This window comes from Notothenia rossii (genome assembly GCF_949606895.1).
Source record: "Notothenia rossii genome assembly, chromosome: 10".
NCBI lineage: Eukaryota > Metazoa > Chordata > Actinopteri > Perciformes > Nototheniidae > Notothenia > Notothenia rossii.
The window spans coordinates 1,511,245-1,527,773 of NC_136908.1; the positions used below are offsets into that span (position 1 = coordinate 1,511,245).

General features: G+C 41.0%; 1 protein-coding gene and 2 long non-coding RNA genes across 3 annotated transcripts in view; 2 read left to right on the plus strand and 1 right to left on the minus strand.

The window, feature by feature from the left end:
- Positions 1-16,529, plus strand: part of LOC307022903 (major histocompatibility complex class I-related gene protein-like) — a 218,634-nt gene that overhangs the window by 162,277 nt on the left and 39,828 nt on the right. The window lies entirely within an intron of this gene.
- LOC307022920 lies at positions 712-3,189 on the minus strand. Its single transcript, XR_013803521.1, has 3 exons — positions 1,622-3,189; positions 1,343-1,434; positions 712-844 (listed from the first exon to the last, which is right to left on the minus strand). It is a non-coding gene; the product is annotated as an uncharacterized lncRNA (long non-coding RNA).
- LOC307022921 lies at positions 14,825-16,455 on the plus strand. Its single transcript, XR_013803522.1, has 3 exons — positions 14,825-15,040; positions 15,205-15,268; positions 15,391-16,455. It is a non-coding gene; the product is annotated as an uncharacterized lncRNA (long non-coding RNA).

Below are 16,529 nucleotides of genomic sequence, written 5' to 3' on the forward strand. Positions count from 1 at the left end.
AACAGAGTCATGGGGTCCAGAACTGACTGAAGACATGTGGAACAGAGTCAGAGGGTCCAGAACTGACTGAAGACATGTGGAACAGAGTCATGGGGTCCAGAACTGAATGAAGACATGTGGAACAGAGTCAGAGGGTCCAGAACTGACTGAAGACATGTGGAACAGAGTCAGAGGGTCCAGAACTGACTGAAGACATGTGGAACAGAGTCAGAGGATCCAGAACTGAATGAAGACATGTGGAACAGAGTCATGGGGTCCAGAACTGAATGAAGACATGTGGAACAGAGTCAGAGGGTCCAGAACTGACTGAAGACATGTGGAACAGAGTCAGAGGGTCCAGAACTGACTGAAGACTTGTGGAACAGAGTCAGAGGATCCAGAACTGAATGAAGACATGTGGAACAGAGTCATAGGGTCCAGAACTGACTGAAGACATGTGGAACAGAGTCAGAGGGTCCAGAACTGACTGAAGACATGTGGAACAGAGTCAGAGGGTCCATAACTGACTGAAGACATGTGGAACAGAGTCAGAGGATCCAGAACTGAATGAAGACATGTGGAACAGAGTCATGGGGTCCAGAACTGACTGAAGACATTTGGAACAGAGTCAGAGGGTCCAGAACTGACTGAAGACATGTGGAACAGAGTCATGGGGTCCAGAACTGACTGAAGACATGTGGAACAGAGTCAGAGGATCCAGGACTGAATGAAGACATGTGGGACAGAGGACAGGCATGGTTCCATGTACAGGAAACTGGAACTTTGAACAGGTGTCTTCATCTTTTCTGCCTGAAGATTCACAAGTTCTTGGTCAGGTGTTTGATTTGGGCTGGCATGATCCTTTCTGCAGCGATAAATAAAGAAAACAAAGGAAACATTGTTAATAATATTAATGATGGTAACAACAATAATATTAGTCTAACTATTTATATAGCACTTACACAATTGCAAAGTGATTCTCACAACAAAAATAAAGAACAAAACAATACCAACAATAAAAAACAAATGATTATAGGAATGTTAAGAGACAAAGAAATGCTAACCATTCTGAGAGGCCGACTACAAAAGCTAGACTCGATGGCTCTTGATGACATCAATGAGCAGTCCCTAAACACGCTGCTGTATCAAAAGAAATAGGTCCAGATTTCTTCTATTTAGTGTTGGATGATTTCTTTTATTGATTGCTGATGGATGTTAAGATGTGTTTTACAATTATAACAAAAAGATTATTGTAATTGGAATCAAAAAGATTACAAATCATAGTTTTAATAAAATCACTATTAATATAGGGTTTATTATTAAGTTGCTAAATTAACGTACACTGAACTGCAAAACCACTTACCGCTATGTAGGAGAGGCTCTGATCAGAAGGGTTGACTAGTAGGACAGCAAAGAGGTGGAGGAGGTCTCTGTCACCATTGGTAGATGTTACACCTGAAAGAAAGATGAGGAAATAAGAGAACATCGGAGGACAAACATCTTCTTAAGTAAAATACCAAATCATGTCAAGCTTTAACCTGAGCCTGTTTTTTCAGTCTTTACAATGCACTGTTGGAAATGACATTCCAAAGGCTAAATTCAAACTCAATCCCATAAATAACTGGGTCCCAAAGTGCTTTACCTGATAGAACACGTTCCACACAGAGCAGCAACCATCCGGCTGGGCCTTTTGCTGCATATCATCTCCTCCCTACGACGGAGTATTAGGGCCACACTTAGGAAGAAATAAACGGAGAGATTTCGAGAATAGAGTGGTAGTTTCATAAGTGACTGGAGAAGGAGACAGCAGCAGCGTCCTGCACTGACATGAGGACTGTGGAGCATCTTGTGAAGCAGTGCTTTAGTTTAGGTTTCTCAAATAACTAAATACTTCATCTTTTGAATCAGCATCAGATTATCAGAAGTATTAGAACTTTGAAAAGGTTGTGCCAGAAACGATGTCTATTATTTTGAAGAAAGATCCAAACGGACTTGGAGCAGATTGTCTCCTTCCTGCAGGAGGACATGGCTGGTTCTGGCCGACTACGAGGCTATCGTTGGTTACCTCTACGAGCTGTTCAGAGGGGACTCGCTGTTTCACAAGAAACCATGAGACTTGTAATCAAGGCTTTGGATCCAGAAGGAGTCGACCGATAGCCTTGTAGTGGAGTCGGAATGAGCTCCCATTGAAATCAGGACAGCAGAAAGCTTACACATCTTCTTCAGACTGAAAACTCATCTCTTTGGACTCCACTTCCAGAGATAGAATTACTAACAAAGCACTTATATACTAATAACCAGGGGTGCACATCACTTTTTTGCCCTGGAGATGTTGCTTGGTGCTCATCCTTAAAATGAAATAAACCGTAACTTTTGAGGGGGTCTTGACTTTATTTGCCAGACACACGGCACTGAACACGAGGTGAACACAGAACACACATGCAGTGAACATAACCAATAACCTACCATAGCCAATAACAAATGAATGTAACTTATTTCATTTGTGTTGTTCATTCATATCTTATTTTACCTTAACATTTATTTATTTATGCATTTTTTTTGTATCCCTCCAGTTTTAAAGGATATTTTTGGTTACTGTCCTACAGTATACATTGGAATGATTTAAAACCTGTTTATCCCAATAATTATAAAGGAGTGCCAAACCGTTTGAACTTAGACTAAAGTGAACCATCTAAACCCTCAGAGTCCTTCACCTCACTGAGCTGTAGTTATCAGCCTCTCAGTCTGACTGGAGAGGACCCTCCCTCCACATTATTGCAGACACATCTTCTTATATCCGTTAGAGCAGCTAGCACCAGATGCTAATAACAACAGCGCTGATACCGGTGCACCCTCCCTCTCTCCCACGCTCACTCGCACTTTGGCTGTGAGCTGCGGGTGCCAGATAAGCCAACATCCCCCATTTTCATCACTTACAGCGCCCATCGTACAGGGCAAATGAAACGTGTAACCGGGGTGAAAAGGGTGTTACATTTACTTAATTATGAATATTGTTACATCAAGGCCGAAAATTAGGATGAGCACCAACGGTCAAAAGTATGTTTTCCCTCCCAGAGATGCCAGCGCAGCGCCTCCCCAGATCTGGCGCCCTAGGCGAAAAGTTATAACGCCAGTGCTATACGGGCCGGCCCTGAGTTCATATGCAACTCTATATCTTTCTCTCTCCTCTCTTCTCTTCTCTCTCTCCTCTCTTCTCTCTCCTCTCTTCTCTCTCTCCTCTCTTTTCTCTTCTCCCTTCTCTCTCTCCCTCTCTCTCTCTCAATGTTGGTATGCAAATGCGCCTTTTTTCAAATGACCCGGTGCTCTTTTTTTGGCGCATGCGCACCAGTTATGTGCAGCCCATAAAGGACTGGCTTATCTAAAGCCAGTTGAGTAGCACTTGAAATGTTTTAGCTCTATGAAACCTGATGTACTTATATGATTCTGTTTTCTTCAACGTTCGCACTTATTGTAAGTCGCTTTGGATAAAAGCCTCAGCTAAATGTAATGTAATGTAATGTAGTTGGTCAGAACCAGCCGTTTCCTCCTGCAGAAAGGAGACAATCTCCTCCAAGTCCGTTTCTCAAGTCACTTATGAAACTACGACTTTAATCTCGTAATTATTACTTTATTCTCGTATTATTACGACTTTATTCTCGTATTATTACGACTTTATTCTCGAAATCTCTGTTTTTTTTTTCTAAGTGTGGCCCTAATACTCCGTCGTACCTTCCTCTCTCTGTCTCTGGTGTTAGGTTCCAGTAGATCTCTACTATCCAATACAGTGTGTACATAGGCCCTGTACGACAAGCAAAGAACAGATCAAATCCACTCACAGACTTTAGTGATGTCCTCATCTGATAATGTTTCATTTGTTAGCAGCAAACTAACATTACTCAAAGTATATGTCGGACCCAACTCATTTGCAGTATGTTGTTCATCTCCTCAACAATGGTCTGTATCATTGAGTAGAAAAAACCTGTCCCTACAATTTCAGGTAGATTAACACACATTTGTAAGAAAAGTTTACAATGAAGCAAAAGCATCCTCTTTGTATTAAGCTAGCTGCCACACAAAGTACAGCTTAACATGCTAACCTTTGGTGAGCTACAGTTAGCTAACTTCATGTTCAACACAAAACATCTAATGACATTACATTGACAATTTTAAACAAAACATAACTCTCTCAACTTGTAAGATAACGTTACGTTAACTTACCCTTAAGCCTGGCTGGTTGAGAGGGGTGTTGGACACTTTAGCTGGCCAGGATGGCTGGTTTAGCTGGTTTAGCTGGTTTAGCTGGTGCACCAGCTAAACCAGCTAAACCAGCCAGGTCCAGAACTGACTGAAGACACGTGGAACAGAGTCATGGGGTCCAGAACTGACTGAAGACATGTGGAACAGAGTCATGGGGTCCAGAACTGACTGAAGACATGTGGAACAGAGTCAGAGGATCCAGAACTGACTGAAGACACGTGGAACAGAGTCATGGGGTCCAGAACTGACTGAAGACATGTGGAACAGAGTCATGGGGTCCATAACTGAATGAAGACATGTAGAACAGAGTCAGAGGATCCAGAACTGAATGAAGACATGTGGAACAGAGTCATGGGGTCCAGAACTGAATGAAGACATGTGGAACAGAGGACAGGCATGGTTCCATGTACAGGAAACTGGAATATTGAAAAGGTGTCTTCATCTTTTCTGCCTGAAGATTCACAAGTTCTTGATCAGGTGTTTGATTTGGGCTGGCATGATCCTTTCTGCAGCGATAAATAAAGAAAACAAAGAAAACATTGTTAATAATATTAATGATGGTAACAACAATAATATTAGTCTAACTATTTATATAGCACTTACACAATTGCAAAGTGATTCTCACAACAAAAATAAAGAACAAAACAATACCAACAATAAAAAAACAAATGATTATAGGAATGTTAAGAGACAAAGAAATGCTAACCATTCTGAGAGGCCGACTACAAAAGCTAGACTCGACGCAGACGGACCCGGTGGAATCGAGGGGTTTGGCTAGCCCACACTAATGCTACCCCAGATCCTGCTCCTTTTCTGTGCCCTGCTGTCCTTGACCACTTTGAGCCTGTATCCCTCTCTTCTCTCTCGGATGTAGTCAAGCACCTGCGGCCGACAAACTGCACCTCAGACAGCATTCCCTCTCGCTTTCTCAGAGATGTTTTCAAATCAGTTGGAGCAAGTATTTTATTATAAACACCTCTCTTAGCTCAGGATGTGTCCCAGCTGCCTTCAAACATGCCGTGGTCCAACCACTACTTAAAAAGAAAAATCTCGACCCCTCCATTCTCGCAAATTTTAGGCCCATCTCCCAGCTACCTTTTTTTTATCTAAAGCCCTGGAGCGAGTAGTCTATGTCCAGCTGCAGTCTTTCTTAACCATGCATGGCATTCATGAAAAGTTTCAGTCTGGCTTCAAACCCATGCACAGCACTGAAACAGCCCTTTTAAGAGTTTTTAATGATCTGCTCCGAGCCGCCGACTCAGGTAGCCCAGCTGTCCTGGTGCTGTTAGACCTGACAGCTGCCTTCGACACTGTGGACCATAGCATCCTGTTGTCACGGCTTGAACAGTCCGCAGGCATCACAGTCTCTGCCCTTGCATGGTTCAGGTCCTACCTGACAGACCGTAGCTTCTCTGTGCAGTTAGGTGCCTTCTCCTCTGCCAAAGCCCCTCTTACCTGTGGGGTTCCACAAGGCTCTATCCTGGGCCCCATCCTCTTTTTACTGTACATACTGCCCCTAGGTTCAATTCTCACAAAACACAACATCCCCTTCCATTGTTACGCCGACGATGTACAGATCTATCTGCCTCTCAAAGCACATGTCAAACACTCACTACAGCAGTTGATGGACTGCTTGATAGAGATTAAATCCTGGCTGAGCAAAAACTTCCTCAACCTCAACGAGAGCAAGACTGAGGTCATCTTTTTTGGACCCCAACCTCCAGCCTCTCCGGTTGATATTCTGGGCTCCCTCAATGAAAACATCCTCCCCTCTGTCATGAACCTTGGAGTGACCTTTACTAGGACTTTTAAATTCGACAAGCAGGTCAGCACCGTAGTCAAGACCTGCTTTTTTTTTTTAAATAAGACTATTGGCCAAGTCATTTTGATCTTTTAAAGACCTAGAAAGGGTTATTAATGCCTTTGTTTCATGACTGGATTACTGCAACGCTCTGTATGTGGGTATGGACCAGGCGTCAATTAGACGCCTGCAGGCTGCTAGTCCAAAACGCAGCTGCACGTCTTCTGACTGGCCACAAAAAGCATGACCACATCACCCAAATTCTGGCCTCACTACACTGGCTTCCAATTCAGCTCCGAATTGATTTTAAAATCCTTTTATTTGTTTTCAAAGCCCTAAATGAGCTGGCTCCGGCCTATATATCCGAACTCCTCCATCGCTACACCCCAGACAGAGCCTTAAGGTCGGCTGACCAGCTGCTGCTGATAGTGCCCAAGAACAGGCTCAAAACCCGAGGGCACCGAGCCTTCGCAGCAGCTGGCCCTAGGCTCTGGAATAGTCTGCCCCGCATGTGAGGTCGGCCCAGACACTAGGAGTTTTTAAATCCTCACTAAAGACTCACTTCTTCTCCCTGGCCTTCTAGTCAGAGCGGAGCACGACATCTGACTATTCCCTGTGTTTTTGTTTTTTATATTTCTGTTGTGAATTATTGTCTTTTATTGTGATTGTATTAATGTGTTTTTATTACATGTACAGCACTTTGGCTCAACCAAAAATAGCTTTTAAATGTGTTGTATAAATAAAACTTGATTTGATTTGTTTCAACGACTGCCGTCTTGCCGTTCCCCCGTGTCCCGCCCTCTTTGTCTGTCTGTCAATGTGTCTGTTTGAGTTTCACCAGCAAGACTGCTGGTAGACTAGCATAAATACCAGCTTCACCAGCATAGACCAGCTTAACTACCAGCTAAAACCAGCATAGACCAGCATGACATCCATGCTGGGCTATGCTGGTTTAGCTGACCAGCTAAAACCAGCAACCATCTTAAACTGGTCTATGCTGGTTTTTTCAGCAGGGTAATCCCTTCTCTTCGTGTGGCCGGTCTTTTTTCTTCTTCGTGTGTGATTATTTGACAGATAAGAACCACACAACTGCATTAGCGGCCGCTGTCGCCCTCTGTTGGCCATAAGCGCAACTTAAATTATGACGTTAAACACCGTTTTTTTAAAGGGCTGGCCGACAACGGCCCTTGAGGACCGGCCGTTCTGTGGTTCTCCAGATTCTACAGATGGCCAGTCTGCCCCTGGTGGAGGACCGCACATTTCCCCGTCAAGTTAGTTTTTTATAAATCGCAAACAGTGCGCAGTAACTGGCGCCATCTTTTGAGCGAACGCACTGTTTATAAATGAGGCCCCAGGTCTGTTACAAGCAATGTGTTTTTAATTTGGTGTTTTACTCCGAGTCCAAGTTGTAATAGTTTTGAAGCAACTTGTACGTGTTTCGCAGAGTGTAGAAGTGCTCATAACCAGCCGAGCAACCCGGGGAAATGGCAATAGTCGTTTGTTCACTTTCTTCTAGCTCTTATTATTCTTGATAACATCTGTTTTTGTGTTTAATCCATAGAGCTGAGTATGAGCGTTCCCCCTCCTGGATGGAGCCAGGAGGATCTATTACTCTGTCAAAGCCTGATTTTTAACCTTCTCTAATGCTATATTGAATTGGTGTTTGAGCAACTATTATGTTGCGTTTGTTTTTTAAAAGTCTACTGTCCTTTAGTGCTTTTTTATTTTTATTTTCGGTCAATAGTTTTCTTGTGTGCAGATTGTGGGCAATATAATTGACTAAGTGTTTGTGTTACAGGCTCCTCCCCCTCTGGGGGAACCTTGTCTGCTTTCAGTGTAGGGACTGCACCATGTGACACTTTAAAAGGGTGAGCAAACTAACTCTCACTGTGATCCTTTTGTAGAAGTTGTGCTTTGAGTAGCGCATGCTTTTGTTCTCTTTGTGTCCCTCACAGTTAGCAGGCATTGAGACCTAGTGGACCATACCTGCCCATCTGAGGAGGGGAAACCCACCATGACATAGTGTAAAGTAAGTTCACCCTGTTACCGTTGACAGCTGCTGAACATTGACATGTTAACATGTATATTAGTGAAATAAAGCTGCTTTCTATTTGCTCATGAATGCCTCTGTTATTGTCCTCGTGAAGGGAAGCCCCAACATCTGCAAAACAACTTTGGATTGAGATTGAGGGTCCACAGGTTCCTCCATCCCCTCAACAGGAGTTGGTGTTGTCAGCTATTTAAAGGGGACCCCAGCCACAGTTACCACATATGCATCAGAGAGGGTGTTTTCACTGTTGGCCTAATATATGATGGTCAACTGAACTTGGCAACACTAAACACAACCACACCTGAACATGAGCACAAACAGACTACCTGCTCACCTGGAGATGTCGTACTAAACCTTCTCTACATTTTTGACAAGGAGTAAATGATATTAAATCAAATGTTGGCAGTGCTAAACATTGCCAGACCAAAATAAATGTTCTTTACAATCTCCAGAAGATGTTGGTCGGGAGGGATAATGGTCTGTTTTTAAAACACTTTCTAGCACGTGAAGACCAAGCTGCCCATCACACTAAAGCTTTGTAAACATTTCATTGAGACACCACATTACCACAAATAATTCCCAGCTTGTGCAAAATGAAGATTAACATTAGGAAAAACAGACCATAAGCTTGTGTGGGTATATCGTATAAAACATAATGTATTCATTTCAGGGAGACTTGTTGCTTTGTGTCTCATGTTTCTTTTCATTCACAACTCATCGTCGCTCTGACTTGCTCCTCTGCTGCCCTCCAGTGGCCACAAGGCACAACAGGTACTTTGACATTACAGCATGTAGCTCCAAAGCACACAAGTATTTTCCAGTAACACTTTATTTTAATAATCCATCTGTCAACAGTGCATCAGTTGACATGTATCAGTTGACATTCAACCGCACCATTCAAACAGCTTATCAACCGCTATTCAACCTTACTATCTGTAGATTGTGTCAACATCTTCAAAATTGACAATCAACTACTCAAAATCAATCTGTCAGTTGAAAGTCAACAGGGTCATGTCGACTATCTGTTGGTAATCTGTTGAGAGTCAAGATGTCAACTAAAGGTTACATTAAGCATTAGTTGACAATCAACAGATAAGCAACTAAAGTTTAGTTGACGATCTGTTGATCGTCAACTAGAGTTGACTATCAGAATACTTTTAGTATGCATTCTCCACTAAGCGTTTATAGGCATGTGTTAGGACTATCCAATTCAAGTGAAAAACAGTTGAGAACAGTAGAAAGTCTATAACCTATCAACAGAACACATTCACCCACTAATGATATGCAACAGACATGGGAATAAAGTGAAATGTTTTCCACTCATGATATCACGAGCACTGGATAACTGAAGGCAACACCAGGCTATAAAGCACAGTAGAACAAACACTAAAGGCAGCATATCAGAGAAAGAACGCTTTTTTATTTTAAGAATATACTACAAGTAAAACCACTGAACAGTTCTGAAATGGTCCAAATACAGTTTGAAACACATTATCTACCAGCTGGTAGTCAATGCCAGGCAAACGGAAATAAATCACTGCACTGCAGATTTTTACAGTTTAATAACTAAATAAAATAAACAACGAAACTCGACCAACAGAAGAACATTACATTATTGATCTACCCTTAAGCCAAGGTCAGCCGTTAAAGGTATAATATGTAGGAATTTCCTAAAAAACAATGTATCAATATTTAAATATATATATGATCCACTACAAGTGTGTGATGGTGTCTGTATCTACAGAGACCCTGCCCTCTGCCTGTATTTTCTCTTCTCCTTTTATTTTGCTGTGTTCAGGACGTCTTTGGGCGTCAGCAAAGAGCCTTTGGGCCCAATGTGTGGATCTACCCCCAGCCAATTACCAGGGTGTGCAGCTCCATCAGTACACCACCGTAATTAGGCTACAGAAAGGTCCTAAACTGATCTGTGGTTACCATCCCTTATGTCCTTGATAAGTCTTCCAAGTACACCACGTTTATATGTTCTTGCTAACCAGTAGGTCCACTCTATGAAGGACAGATGTTTTTTTAAGGTTTTCTCAGAACGATTCCCCTGCATACGCCAAACTTCCCTCTTGTATGTCTGCCATAGTCTCTCAATGTTTTGTGTATGTAGTCCTGTTTGAGGATCAACATAATTCTGGCTGTGGTTGACCCTGACATGCCTGTAGCCCTCCTGGGAAAGACTGGCCAATGCTCTCCACTCATCACTCACAAGACTTTGAGGCTTGACATGCTTCTTGATGATGGGAACAAGGGTCTCCTTGTTTCTTCTCTTTACAAGGCGAAGAATGGGACGTCTGCTTGCAGCTTTGATCTCGAGTATATCAAACACCCACGATCTCTTTCTTCTCCAGGTGTTACCAAAGCTTCCTCTTCCATACTACCAAAAAACAGTGTGAACATTATTACAAAATTAATCTCTTGACTTTATGTTTAATCAATCTATTGTTATTCAGGTGTATTTACCTTTTCATCTAAATCTGTTTTAAATTCCTTATAACACAGTAAACATGCTTACAAAATGATTTGCTGGAAAGGGATAATCTTCTCAAGGTCTAACCCGAAGGTTGTATTTTTTCTCCTCGACAGTTCATGAATTTGTGCTTTTATTTGTGTCACTATGACCACATGAGGAACCAGAACATCTTGACTCAAATTGATTGAAAACAATTACCAAATCTTGTGACACTGCAATGCAATTCAATTTAGTGTTGACCCTGGCTTTGTGTGAATATTTAGTTATTTATTCATTATGTATGTAATGTTTGAGTTAGTTAGTTACACTAATATATAAGATAAATACAGAAGCCTAATGCATTCATTACACGACATGTTACTTGTTTAGACCCATACTCAGTACTGTGGACAATCCCCACAGGAGCAATTTGGGGTGAAGTGTCTCAGGGACACAACGACATGCTGACTGCAGTGGGGTTTGAACCTGATCCAAACACCAACGTGCTACCCACTGCGCCACAGCCTCCCCATTCACTTGAGGAAAAAAGGTTTTTCACGAGAACAACTGGAATTCTGAGATAATAATCTTGTTAATTAAGAAAAACAGAAAACATTTATTTCTCATGTGTGTGCATTACGCTTCCGTCAATAAACCCTCTTTAGCTTAAACAAATACAATAACATGCCAATGAGTGCAAAGTGTTTCCCCTGTGTATAAGTGACATATGTGTTGTTATCTTTTGGTTGGAAACCACCTCACACACTTACAAAAGGCCAAAGAATTCACATCTTCCTTAACATAATAAATATGGCACTATAACTGGAGAGGATGCTTGGTGATAGGAAGGCACCACTTTCATCTTTTATTTAACATCAAGAAACTGTTCTCAGAGCAGTTTGATATGTTTTCCCTATGCTTTCACATTGTACTGAACTTTGGCTTCTTCACTTCCTGTAGATTGTAAATAGGACATCCTTGGCAGGGGAATAGGGGGGGTGGGGGGGGGGTGGATCACCATTGTCCAATTACAGTGGCATGATGACATCATAATGAAACCGTTTTTTTGTTCACTGATTGAAAGCTTTAACATCCTGACTCTCCCCTCCCACCCACTCTCTATATCTATCCTAAATGATGATTCACATAATGATGTCAGCTCTTTCAGGTTATTGAAAATGTAACACATTTAGTGTATTGCACATTTAAATTAAATGACCTTGCGTTTGTGGCAGAACTTGCTCTCATCCACGTGAACAAGCACATTAACTCCACCGACTTTCTGCTTCTTTTTCTTTTGGTGCTTTCCCAGGCTTTTTACACAGATTCTTCTGAGTTTCTTTGACATCATGGAAAGTGTTGCTGAGCTCTTTGCAATGCCATCTTGAAGCATGTCAACTTGCCGTAGATGCAAACCCTGTGCAAATCTATCAAGGATTAACACAAATAATGAAATAAGGACAGTGCTAAAACTGATGCTCATTGCAACACAGTGTCACATCTGGTTGTATAGATAGAATCACCACCTTACTCTTCTGTCAGAAGCCCAAACTTATGATTTATAAGAAATCCTAATGCTTGAAAGCAGAAACAAATAATGCTTAAAGGTGGGGTAGGTAAGTTTGAGAAACCGGCTCTAGATACACTTTTTGTTATATTCCATGGAATTCTCTTAACATCCCGATAGCAATGAATATCTGAAGTGCTTTGACAAAAAATCCATTAAAAAAAGTGCTCTGTGGAAGCTGTGGTTCTGTAAAAAGCACGACCAATCATCTGAGCCGGCTAAAGTAACTGGATGGCCTACCTGCCTGTCAGCCTTCCATCTGTGCACAAACTTATCTCGTGCCCTCATTGGTCATGTGCGCGTTCGTGTGTGTTGGAGGAGGGGCTCTGTAAGGAAGTGGAAGATTTTATCCGGTCGTGTATTTTCAAATTCTAGCGCACTCGAGGTGATTTCTCAAACTTACATACCCAACCTTTAAGAGCAGAAAAAGAGCATAGATTAACGTTAGCTCTCTTCAGTTAAGATGCATTCAGGCAGGGCCGGCTCTAGACGATTTGCAGCCCTAGGCGAGATTTGAGCTGGCGCCCCAGCCAGACAATCGGTACAATAGAAAATATAAAGATCAATAGAGTATCCAAGGAACACACAATGGAATGGGGGACGGAAGTCACATCCTCTAGGGGGGTCCGGGGGGAATTTTTTTTGACCATTTTAAAGTAAAATGCTTCAATCTGGTGCACTTTGAGCAGAATTACTACTAGATCCAGGGGGTAGCCTACAACTCTAAACACCCATATGAAAAAGATCGGTTTACATTTTATTAATCAAATAAGTGTATGAACATAACCAATAACCTACCATAGCAAATGAAAAATAAATGTAACTTATTTTTGTTGTTCATTCATATCTTATTTTACCCAGTTAACATTTATTTATTTATGCATATTTTTGTATCTCTCCAACTTTAAATGATATTTTTGGTTTACTGTCCTATAGTATACATTGGAATGATTTCAAACCTGTTTATCCCAATAATTATAAAGGAGTGCCTTGGAAATATTTGTTTACATAAATTATGATCAAAACGTTTGAGACCCACTGAGATAACTTAGACTAAAGTGAACTATCTAAACACTGAGAGTCCTTTACCTCACTGAGCCTCTCAGTCTGACTGGAGAGGACTTTCCCTCCACATTATTGTAGAAACATCTACTTCTTATATCCGTTAGAGCAGCTAGCACCAGATTCTAATAACAACAGTGCCTGTACCGGTGCGCCCTTCTCTCTCTCCCTCGCTCGCTCGCATTTTGGCTGTGAGCTGCGGGTGCCTGATAAGCCAACCCAGTCTCACATCTAAACGTGTAATAACTACGTTCCACAACGTAGGACGTAGTATTTCTACAAAAACGCCTCTGAAATTGTAAGATCCCTACATTTTTTTTCACCATTCACTTCCAAAGGCTGGCGTCTATGTCACGTGATCTTCAAATTTCTCCATGCAGAAAAAAAAAAACATGGCCGACCTTCGTTTTATTCTCGGTGGAAAATGCCTGTTTTAAGGTTAGTTTGGCCATTAAAATGTGTTTTGATGTCATTTGATGCGAGAAATATGAGTTGTTATTTCAGATTATGTGTGCAGTGGATGCACATGATCTTTAGTTAGCTAGTTATTGCGAATATTACTTCAGGGAATTGTGTCCATACAATGTTTTCATTGTTACCAAGGTGGTTGTTAGGGACGCTGCTATCGATATTATTTCTGTTATGTTGTGTAACTGTGTAATGGTGTTATCTTTATTGCTACCCCCTTCCCCGTCAATTTAAAGTGTAAACAAAATCCGCATCTAAAATGGTAGCATAGATACGTTATTTTCCCCTGTGCAATTCTCCAACCCAGTCTCACATCTCACATCACATCGTCATAAACAAATACCGGAAACAGACGTAGGCAAGATCCTCAGCTCGGCGATTTGGATGGTTTAGCCGCAATGCACGTTGGGAAATGGTGTTTATGCGATGTGAAATCCCAAAACATTTTTTAAAAATAAAATAATACTTTATTCCGAGTGTTCTTGCTTTTCTCTTTGAAAGTCATCACATAACGGCATTGTAATACACGGTTCGGCTGCATTACATATTACATATCTGCCGTAGTTCTCTATTTATAGAGCCCTGAAGAGAAGACTTCTAGACAAACATGAGGAACTGCCGCCAAAACTGAAAACGTGACGTGGATCATAAACATATCATCAATTAAACAACATCTTACATTTCTTTTCACACAATACGTCTCCTTGCAGTATCAACACTAATTCGGCTGTTTGTTCGGATGTTTGTCTAGAAGTCTTCTCAGCAGGGCTCTATAAATAGATTTTTTTATTTTTAAAAAACGTTTTCAGATTTCACATCACATAAACACCAAATCCCAGCATGCATTGGGGCTAAACCATCCAATCATCGAGCAGAGCATCTTGCCTATGTCTGTTTCCGGTTTCGTTTATGAAAGGTGTATTTTGTTATACACACATTCCTTCACATTTACATTTTAATTTGCATTAAAGTATTTCGTGAGGCCTTCTAACATGTTTTTAAATATAACTACGGTTGTAGTTGAAGAGTTTGTAAATCAACATGAACCGAAGCTGTTGCCTGGCAACGCAATTGCACAACGTCACGTCCGTTAATTCCGCATCCACACCTATGATCCACACGCATGGATTAACATCGATTTAATACATTAATGTAGCCTTTGTTTCTGCTAGAAGAGGTGTCGACCAGCTGGGGCAACAAGAAAATAGGCGTAATCGAGTGTGACTATTAAAAAATAAATCATTATTATATTAATATTGACAATAACAACCGACCGTCAGGGTAGCATTTGCTTGGCATTTCTGGGTATATCTCCACTGGTTAACATGGGTTAACAATACCGTGTAACTGTCACGTTTGAAGGGACGAAATCGTGACATCTTCACGTCTCCCAGCATGGTAAATCGTCACATGTTCACGTCTTGCCGTGATACCGGGTTGCCCAGGTGCCCTGAGTTACTGCAATCAATACAGCACAGACACACCCTCTCTAATGATGAACCCACAGGGTTATCACACATTGTCATCATGTAACTATTTTGTTATTTTATTTGCCTCACCAGAAAACAGTCCCACCTCCTCTTGAAGACATGTTGCCTCCTGCTATCGACTTCAGGTCCAAATCAGGTAAGCCCTTGAGTGTGTCAGACTAAAGTTGTTGCTTCAGAGGTTAATTCAAGATGTTATGTTTACATTCTAATATATTGAGCATCAGGTAAACGTACCCATTTCTATTTTTTGAATCACAGATGGGATGGAGATGTAAACTATGCAGCATGTCACCACTCAAAGTGATATTTTAAAACATTATCGACTCCATCATGGAACCTTTGGACAGAAACCTGCCTCGCCCTGCATTCATGTAGACTGGCCTGCACTCTCACTTATCAAGATAAAAGTTGAAATAATCATCTGTTATTTATTCTAGGACCCATGTGCCACTTTAAATAAATCTCTGAGCATGAGGTGGGGTTAAAAATAAGTAGTTGGACATTTTATGAACTATATCAATATCATACTATGCGGTTCATTTTCTTGTAAACCAGCCTTTTTTTTTTGATGACTCAAATCCCTTGTAATGCATCTGAATAGCATCTCTGTTACTGTCTGCTAACAGCTAATGTAAACTGGCGCGTTATGATTTCAAGACGGGTGTGATTTTTGTTGTTGAGGAAAACACATGGTGTGTCCTGATTTGTACTCAATGTAGTGTTGTGTTTGTATATACAGGGAACAGCAGAGTTCTAAGTGCAACAGGCTCGTGGTGCACAGCATGAAGTGATACGTTGCCCACGAGCCAGTTGGAATAACCATCAAGTAATAACCATGTGTCTCCATGTATGTTCATGTGTTGTGCTTTTAAACAAACTTGTTACTGTTTTAGGAAAATTGTTTTGAAATAATCACATTTTAATAAAAGGTATTAACCTGTCCATAACATTCAATTTTTTAATTTATTTGTTTAATCTGCAATTACGTTTAGATGTCCTTTACTAGGTCGTGATCAGTTGTGCAAAACATTTCATTAGTGGATGAATGTGTTCTGTTGATAGGTTATAGACTTTCTACTGTTCTCAACAGTTTTTCACTTGAATTGGATAGCCCTAACACATGCCTACAAACCCTTAGTGGAGAATGCCTACTAAAAGTATACTGATAGTCAACTAATGCTTAATGTAACCTTTAGTTGACATCTCGACTCAACAGATTATCAAAAGGTAGTCTACATGACCCTGTTGACTTGACCAAAAAACAGTAGTTTGCATCTTATCTATCTACGATGGAAAAATTAGGTAAATTAAGATTAGTTTTATTTATTTAATTGACTTTCATTCCTTTATTGACCACAAAAGTTTTCCTTTGACATATGTTCATTCTTAAATCTAAG